Raw genomic sequence first — 10,386 nt, forward strand, 5'->3', positions numbered from 1 at the left:
AAAAACTTGTGAGGGCTATGAAGATTTGTAAATTGTAACTAAGAATGTAACTACTATTGGAAGAAACTCATTAGGATTGGGTGATGATACTGATGCAAGAAATTTTAGGGTGGAAGATAGACATGTTGGAATAGAGGACTTTGTTTTTTATGATGAAAATCTGGCCTTTATACCAAATCATAATGAACCACCACACCATGATCCACCACTCGGACATTCTTCTTCATCCTTACCCTTTCAGGACACTAATTGGGAAGGTCCCTCAGAAAGCTCAAGCCAGATAAACCAACTAGAATAGATTTGGAAGGGAATGCTATCTCAAATGAGACCACCCAATAAGCTATGGGAAGAATTAGCCTTAGCATTGATTCAATTGCCACTGAATTTCGAGGAGTCCATAACCTATTGGCATGAAGGGAGAAAGAGAGAGAGTAGCAAAGTTATATGTAGGATGCCACTAAGGAGACCCCAAATTTGGATGAACGTGCTCGTTATACAGCACTTTCTTTGTGGGATACTAACACAAAAAAGGATGTATTTTTGAAAATGACCCCTGAGGAGCACTCAAATTGGCTATCCTACAATTTGGAATGTTTGGTTTTTTTGAGAGTTTTTGAAAATGACTGGTTTGTTTGGAATGTGTAAGTGTATGCATTTTGGAATTTTCTTTTGGCTTCCTTTGACAATTTTGTAATAGGACAATCATTGTAATTTCTCAAGCTCTAAGTTTAGATTAAGAATTACTTCTCTAGGTGTTCTTATCTGGCTACATTCTGATGGACAACAATGTGTTTGACAAAGGTAAATTATGCATAGGAATACATTGCATTCACTAAATTTCAGAAGATTATGACTAGTCATCCTTCCTTCGTATGACTAGTCATCCTTTGCAGCAGTAGGATTTCCAGCTCACTGTTTCTAGCTGGATCCTATCCATCCATTTTGTCCTATTCTACGAATTTCTCAGCTGTCACGTGTCTATTCTGACCTAGGAATTTTTGGGTAAAAACCAAAGAATTCCTCATTTGACAGCCGTCACTTTTGATGGGAAGTTTTGAAAAGGTTTCTTCCATCATTTTGCTTCTTCTTCCTTAAGATAAAACCACCATTTCATCTGTGAGTTTTCTAAATTGATTTTCGAAAATTGCTTTTGAAATATGAAATCTGCATCCTAGGACCAGTGACATCTATGCAAGCAGGCTTTCTTATTAACATGGAGACCAAGTTAATGTGCCCATCATATCATTTTCTGTAACAAGCCCTTCTCTTTATTCACTTCGGAGCTCCTACTTTTTTCAGTTTGCACAGAATGACTCATCCCAAGTGAAAGCCTTAAGCGTTTTTGTGAAAGCCTTAAGCGTTTTTGTAAAAGCTTTTGGATGGCGGCAACTTGTGCCTGTCTACATAGATAATGAGTTTGGGGAGGGAGTCATACCATTTTTAACTGATTCCCTGGAAGAGGTTGATGCCCGTGTCCCCTACCGGAGTGCCATTTCCCCGTCAGCCACTGATGGCCAAATTCTTAAAGAGCTTTACAATTTAATGACAATGCAAACTAGAGTCTTCATTGTCCACATGAGGACGGATCTATCATCCAAGTTATTTGCAAAGGCTAGAGAGATTGGAATGATGACCGAAGGCTATGTTTGGCTCACTACTAATGGGATACCTAATGCATTAAGGTTATCTAAATTTTTCAGTCATCAGTTCCATGCAAGGTGTTTTGGTATACAAACTTATGTTCCACAAACAGTAAAGCTTGTAGAATTCACGCCACGGTGGAAACAACAATTCCAACAAGACAATCCAACCATCATTTATGCTTCAATTGATGTTTTTGGACTTTGGGCTTATGATTCTGCTTTTGCACTAGCCATGGCAATTGAAGAAGTTGGAACTGCAACCTTTGGCTTCCAAAAGACAAATGCTTCCTTCAACTCAGTAGTTCTTGAAAGTTTAGAGGTCATCTCTAGGTCCAGAATTTTGCCAAGCCTTGTCAACTACTAGATTTGAAGGCGTTGCTGGAGATTTCAGCCTTGTTGATGGACAACTTCAATCATCAAATTTTGAGATATTTAATATAAATGGTGGTGGAGCAAGAGGAATTGGATTTTGGACACCACAGAATGGACGGGTGAAAAAATTGGGTTCATCAGCAAACTCAAGCATATTTTCAACTCCTAGGCGCAAACTTGGACTTGGACCCATTATATGGCCAGGAGATTCTCTCTCTGTTCCCAAGGGATGGGAGAACCCAACAAACGGCAAGAAGTTGAGAGTAGGAGTTCCTATGAAGGATGGTTTTACGGAGTTGGATAAGGTAACGAAGGATCCTAGCACTAACATGACAGATGTGACTGGGTTCGGTATAGATGTTTTTAAGGCTGTAGTGGAAATGTTACTATATGCTCTACCTAATGAGTTCATTCCCTTTGCAAAGTCTGATAGAACTAGTGGTGGCACTTACAATGATTTGGTCAACCAAATATATCTTAGGGTAAAATACTTTATTTTTCATTATGGACTTCATCCACATATGTCATTTTCTGATTTAACTTTTGATTCAGTTTCTTAATTTGAATGTTGAAAATGATTAACATGTATGTTAAATTAATTTACTGCAGAACTTTGATGCTGTGGTGGGAGATACAACAATTAGAGGAAATAGGTCATTGTGTGTAGACTTTACCATGCCATACACAGAATCTAGTGTAGTAATGGTTGTGCCAGTCATAGACATGAGAAACCAAAATGCATGGGTTTTCTTGAAGCCTTTGACATGGGACCTTTGGCTAACAACTTGTTGTTTCTTCTTCTTTATTGGTTTTGTGGTTTGGATTCTGGAGCATCGAATCAATGAAGACTTCCGTGGCACTCTATCACATCAAGTTGGCACCAGTGTCTGGTTCTCTTTCTCAACCATGGTTTTTACACAGTGTAGTTCTCCATCACCTCTTTCATATTTAAAAGAAAAAATTTCTAAGATCAAATTAAAGTTGTTCAATAACTCATATTGATAATAACTTTAACAATTTTGTTTTCTGTACGTCTCGAATCTGCACTTTACAGGAGAGAGAGTAGTTAGTAACTTGGCCAGATTTGTGATGGTCATATAGGTATTTGTGATGCTAATACTGACTCAAAGTTACACGGCTAGTCTAGCGTCACTATTAACTGTCCAGCAACTCCAGCCTACTGTTTCAAATATAAAGGATGTTCTAAGGAAAGGGATAACGTGGGCTTCACAGAGAATACTTACATCAACGAACTCTGGAAACAACTAGGTTTTGATGATTCCAAGATAAAAATGTTTCGATCTTTTGAAGAGTGTGATGAACTTCTTTCAAAAGGAAGTGCAAATGGTGGTATTGCTGCTGCTGTTGATGAAACCCCCAGCATGAAGCTTTTTCTTGCAAAATATTGTACCAAATATACCATGATCGGACCCCTTCTTTAAAGCCGCTGGATTTGGTTTTCTACTATCTCTCTCCTAGTACACACAGTAATTGGCTAATGTATTTCTCATAGTTGCATGCTTGAATTCTTTGATGTAGTAATTCTCTGAGGTGACTTCCTGTAGGCCTTTCCAAAGCGTTCTCCTCTTATACTCGATCTTTCACAGGCAGTCCTAAACGTGACCCAAGGAGAGGTGATAATGAACATTGAAAACAAACGGTATAGTGTAGAAAAGAATTGTATAGATAACTCAAACCCAAAGGTGGCTAGGTACAGTCTTGGCCTTGCTAGCTTTTTGGGCCTCTTCCTCATTGCCAGGGTGGCTTCAATACTAGCTCTCATCATATGTGTAGCTTCCTTCCTTCACAAGTATAGGCACATCTTGATGCACCCTAATGATTCAAGAGCCTCTGGATAAAGAAGGATTTGAGCCATGTTCAAGATGTTCAACAAGAAAGAACTCAGCTCTCGTATGCTTAAGAGCCCTCAACAGAGAGATGGCATCACTGGTGCTGGTGGTGAAGTTAATGCTGCTGCTTCACCAAACAACAATTGGCCATAAAGTCCATGCAGCTACTCTGCAGAGCAAGCAACACCATCTACTGGTCAAGTATCTCCAGACATAGTTTCAGCTGTTGACCATGAGTATCACAATTGCAAGAACTTGCTGAAGCAGCTTAATAATACAGTTAATATAAATTTTCCCACTTCTGGTGTGACTTGTACACACAAATATCATCCATGATTTTGTATTGATACATTAAGTCAGATGGTCTTGTTATACACATAGTCTCCTGGGAAAAGTAGCATTGTATATAACTTCTTTGAAGAAAAAAAGAGACTCCTGTTTGGCCTGTGGAGGGTCACCTGCCAATGCCGAACGCGGAAAAAGAGTGATGGCGAAAAACATAAAAGAACAAATACAAGGTTTTGATGACTTCAAGCTTAAGGTTTTTAAATTTGTGGAAGAATATGATAAACTTCTTTGAAAGAAGGCGAGTGAATGCAAATGATGGCATTGGATGGGTTCACATGCTTGATTTCTTTTTTTCTTTTTTTTAAAGGAATGAGTTTGGCCTTGCATTGTTAAATGATGGTAAACAATTATATTATAATGAATGATCTATGAAGTTTCATTCAGTCACCTAACACTTATCCATATTTAGAGTATGGTTTGATTTCAAACTTTATCACATATGAATAGTTTATCTGCACTTTATCTCAAGACGAGACATCCGTTCACTCTATCATTATTGCAAAGTTGATCTAAATTAATGAAGATGGTTTCTTCCTTGTTCAAAACTCTGTTTCTTCTTGGGTTAATTACGTTGATCACCTTTGCTGTGCAGACCCCTCAAGTTGGGGCAGGTAATTTCCATGTAGAGCCCTTTATTGAGCTTTAATATTATGATCAATTAACAATATATATGTGTGTGGAGAAAAAATTTGGTTGCAACAAGAATAGCGAAAGAGTATTATCCCAGTTGTATGAAAAGTCTTTCTCGTGTGTGTGGGACTTCTTGACATGTTATATACAAGGCCCTCACTGTAGAATTCTTGTAGTGCGTGCTTTTTACAAATGCCAAGTTGAGGAAACTGGGCCATTTACCGAGTCCACCACCTCCTCCAAAGGGAGGCTGCCCAATTTAGCAGCTGCCACCTCCAAATGAGTAGTAGCTAGGCTATAGATTAATCTTGTATTATCAACTCATGTTAATTTAATCCAAGTTTTTAATTGAAGTGTGAGAGTTTCGGCTTTCCCTTGGCTGCCTCAATTCATATTTGTTCCATCCTTGAAACTTTGTTTGTCTTTTTGGGATTATATGGTGATGAGCAAGACAACACCATTGTATAGAAAGAAATTTCAAATAAATTTAATAATGTCAACGCCCTCTATATGAAGATATATATATATTTTTTTGTGAATAAAATTTTTTTAGAAAAATAATGAAAACCCTTTGTGGTTTTTATTTTTTATTTTTCATAAAAACAGGTGGACAAAAGCCCTATAAAACAGACCCAAAATCACAATGACGAGTTACATACAAAAATTATATAAAATACAAGGTTCTTCAAATAACAAAACAAACAAAAAATATAGAACATGAGGCCCAAACAAATAGCCCATTAAGAAAACATTAGAACAAAAAAAAAAAAGGGAATCGGCTCGTTACCCAAAGCCCAATTTTTCTTTCTCCTTTCTCCTTTCCTCTGTAGAACTTTTTTTCATATGGAAAAGTCATTTTGGTCATGTATATTTTCTTTATATATAGTTTAACAATTTGTTTCAGTAGTGTTATGGTACAAGTTCTTCATCTTGTGTGTATTTGACTTTCTTTATCTACTGATTAAACCTCACAAAACAAATATTCTCCCTCCAAATAAGGGGGTACAAGCAAAAATGCATAAATGAATAAGGGGGTACAAGCAAAAATGCTTAAGGAAGAAATATACCAAACCTTAAGATTTGGGGCCAGGTGCAAATTTTCCACCTAGCTTGGGCCGAAGATTGAGTTTTTGATACTTGTTATAGTCTTTTCTATTTTCTTTTTGGGGTTCATTGTTCTTTGCCTTTTCTTTTTTGGTTAATTGAATTATGTTAATTCCATATGGCAACAATTCATTCCACTTATTTTCTAATTGATTTTAGAAAAAATTTAACATACTAAGAAGCAATTACATGACTAGTTTTGAATTTCTCCCTCCAAATAAGTAATTGTATAATATGCCATTCTAATAAATATTAAGGGAAAAAAAAGCCCAAGAAAAATAATGAAAACCCCTTTTGCGTTTCTTTTAATATACCAAGACACGTTTTTATTTAATTATTTTGTACAAATATGTGTATAGTAAATGACTATATAACTCTCCCCAACACTGTTTATCTTCTCTTTCGCTACTTTTTCATACCATCAGACCCAGTTTGCCCAGAAATCAAATTTTCCCATAATCCAAATGCCTAAGAGGGCCTTTTTTGGTGTGGCACCACTGTCACAAACCAGCGGTCTACAGTGCCCTCGTTGTGCCTCCAAATTCACCAAAATTTCCCATTATAACAACAAAAATCTTGAGCAACCAAGGTACTTCTGCAATTCTTGCAACCGGAGCTGGACTGTCGGCGGCAAAGTCCGCGACATTCTAGCCCATTGTGGCTATGTAAAGAATAAAAGAGATGGAATAATCGTTATGTTATTGATATGCTGTTGTACATAATACTATCCTTTATATACTAGGTTTACAATCTCCTATTCTAGCATAATTCCTAATTAATGCTACAATCTGGGTTTGACCCATAAACCTTGGGGTCTAATATAGGAAAGACAATTACAATATTTACAATCCTTCAATTACAAGATTTGATTTCTAACACTCCCCCTCAGGTTGGAGAGTGAATGTTGTGAAGTCTCAACTTGCGACTTAAGAATTGAAGGCATCTCCTCCCAAGGCCTTCGTAAATATATCTGCTAGCTCATCTTGTGAAGAAATATAGGAAGGAGAAATTACACCAGCTTGCAGTTTCTCTCTCACAATGTGACAATCAATTTCAATGTGCTTCGTTCTTTCGTGGAAAACTAGATTTGCAGCTATATGTAGTGCAGCTTGATTGTCACAATGCAAAAGTGCAAGACCCTTCTGTGTAACTCTTAAGTCTCGCAATATATGGCGCAACCATGTAATCTCAACGCATGTGATTGCCATGGCCCTGTACTCTACTTCTACAAATGATCGAGCAACAATTGACTGTTTCTTTGATTTCCATGGGATGAGAATTTCTTAGAAAAACACAATAACTTGTTGTTGATCTCCTTGTTGTTGGACAACCTGCATGATCTAAATCGCAATAAGCTCTCAACTGAAGGTTGTTCATAGCCGGGGAAAAACAAACATTGACCAAGTGTGCCTTAATGAATCTTAAAACACAAAGTGCTCCATATGTGGTTTTTTGGGTTGGTGCATGAACTGACTCAAAATCTGAACATAATAAATAATGTCTGGCCTTGTGACAGTAAGATAAATTAATCTTCCTACCAACCTCCTATATCTCATCGGATCGTTGAGAAGATCACCATCCGTGGGTTTTAATTTCACATTTTGCTCAATTGGGAATTTTTCTGGTCGTGCACCTGTCAAGCCTGCATCTTGTAAAATGTCTAAGGAATATTTCCTTTGTGACATAAAAAGACCTTTCTTAGATCGGGAAAATTCAATGCCTAAAAAATACTTCAAGACACCAAGGTCCTTGATGCGAAACTGTTTGAGAAGGAAAGATTTAAGACGTTCCATTTCTTGACAATTATTGCCTGTAATGAGAATATCATCAACATAAATGAGCACGCCAGTAAAAGAATCTCCATTAACCCTGGTAAAAAGAGAATAGTCAGCCATATATTGTTGAAAGCCCGCTTTCTGAATAGCATGGGAAAATTTGGAGAACCAATTACAAGATGCCTGTTTAAGCCCATAAAGAGACTTATTCAGCCGACACACTAGATTCTCCCCCTATCGGCAAAGACCGGGGGAAGGGACCATATAAACCTCCTCTTATAAGTCACCATGGAGAAAGGCATTCTGAACATCAAGTTGGTGAATAAACCAATTACGAGCAGTTGCAACAGATAAAAGGCAACGGAGAGTAGTAATCTTGGCAGTAGGGGAGAAAGTCTCACTGTAATCAACACCTTCAATTTGGGTGTAGCCTTTGGCGACAAGGCAAGCCTTAGAACGCTCGATGGAGCCATATGAATTGTATTTAATTTTATAAACCCATTTGTAGCCAATAGGTTTGTGACCAGGCGGTAAAGGAACAAGCGTCCAAGTACAATTGAGTTGCAAAGCATCCAACTCAGCTTTCATGGCAAGTTGCCAATGAGGATCAAAAGCAGCTTGAGCAGAATTGGTAGGCTCACAGGTTCCTGAAACGTTAGCAAGAAAAACATGATGCGAAGGAGAAAGATGATGATAGGAAATAAAATTAGATAAAGGATGACGAGTACCTGAAGAAGGAGTTGGCCTCGAGGAGGATGACAAGTCAGGGGAGGTAGAAGAGAAGCCCATAAAATAATCATTTTGCCAACGCGGTGGGTGTGTCGAACAAGTAGAGTGTCGTGGAGATGGTAGGTTCTGGGCATTAAGCGGATAAGGAGGAATTGGGTTAGCAGTAAATGGGGGGACTGCATCTGTGGGCACAGTAGGGTTGGGAGTAAAAGGAGGCCCAACACAGGCTGGAGACGAGGGGGACAGTGGGCTAAACACGGGCCCAATATCTAAAGGAGGGAGACTATATGTTGGAATGGGAGAACCAGGTGGTGGAGTGGGTCCAAGAAGGTGGGTTTGTAGAAGTGGAGTGGGATCGAGTAGATGGCTTTGTGTAGGTGTAGTGGGATCGCATAGATGGATTTGTGCAGGTGTAGGTGATGGAGTGGGACTAGATGGGGAAAAAAATGTATCATCTGGAGATGGTACAGGTAAAACCGATTGGGTGAGAGAGCTGGGTGGGGTGTTTTGGTGGGATTGAAAAGGAAAAATATTTTCAAAAAATTTAATGTCCCGACTCACAAAAAAATGTTTGGTGTCAATATCATAAAGCTTGTAACCCTTTTGCCCTGTAGGATAACCCGGAAAAATACAACGCTATGCGTGAGGGTCAAATTTGTGATGGACGTTGGTGGCGTAACATAAGCAGCCAAAAACACGAAGGTGATCAAGATGTGGTAATTTGTGATAAAGCAATTCAAAAGGGGATTCATCAGACAATAAGGGTGTGGCTAAACGATTGATTAAATACACAGCAGTCAAAACACAGTCACCCCAAAAAGACAAGGGAATATGCAATTGAAAGCGCAAAGCACGGGCAACATTAAGGATGTGTCGGTGTTTACGTTCAACTACACCATTTTGTTGAGGTGTATAAACATAGGAGCGTTGAAATTCAACCCTATGGGAGACAAAAAAAATCCTTCAAAGAAAGAAATTCATAACCATTATATGTACGAAGGGTTTTGATAGTGGCATTAAACTGATTTTTTACCGAGGCAAAAAAGGATTTAAGCAAGGTCTGTGTTTCAAATTTAAGTGACATCAAAAACACCCAAGTGCATCGAGTAAAATCGTCCACAATGGTAAGAAAGTAACGAGCACCAGTATATGAGTGAACACCGTGTAGACCCCAAATATCACAATGTAACAATTCAAATGGTAAAGAAGTTGATGTTCTACTTAAGGAAAAGGGAATCCGACTTTGTTTGGCCATAGGACAAACAGTGCAAGAATGATCAAATGAAGAAGATATAAAGGGAAAAGATTCAGATAACAACTAATGGCGAGCAGAGGAAGGATGTCCAAGAAGATGATGCCATATGGTGGATGTGTGCATGATATGACAAGAGACAGATGCTTTGGTCAACGACAACATATAATATAAGCCTCCATTTTGCTTACCCGAACCAATCATCTTCCTCGTAGCCAAGTCCTGAATAACACAAAAATCAGGAAAGAGAATTATACAACAATGAAGAGATTTGGTGAGTTTGCTAGCAAACATTAAATTTAAACGAAAATTAGGGACATGAAGAACATGTTCTAGGGTGATGTCTTTATTAAAAAGAATTGTTCTTGTGGAATCAATAGGAACAGATGAACATGTGGGTAAATTGACGGAAGGTATAGAAGAGGAATTGCTATGAATAAAATGGGAAGAGTCGGATGTGATGTGATCCGTAGCTTCACTGTCAAGAATCCAAGAGTTAGAAAAAATAGAATTAACAAACGAAGTGTGGGAAGTGTGAAATCGACTTACTACGTTATAAAAAGAATTTGGGTTTTCAAAGGGAAGTTGGGACAAATTTACCATGGCGGCAGTGAGTTGTTTGCATTGTTCTTCTGAGAGGCCAGCAAGGACGTTGAGGATGAGCCCCAAATGAGAGGAAGGGA

At 38.2% G+C, this 10,386-nt stretch overlaps 1 pseudogene; it reads left to right on the top strand.

The window, feature by feature from the left end:
• Positions 1,172 to 3,874, top strand: LOC18787183 (annotated as a pseudogene).

This window comes from Prunus persica, chromosome G2, assembly GCF_000346465.2.
Source record: "Prunus persica cultivar Lovell chromosome G2, Prunus_persica_NCBIv2, whole genome shotgun sequence".
Classification (NCBI taxonomy): domain Eukaryota; kingdom Viridiplantae; phylum Streptophyta; class Magnoliopsida; order Rosales; family Rosaceae; genus Prunus; species Prunus persica.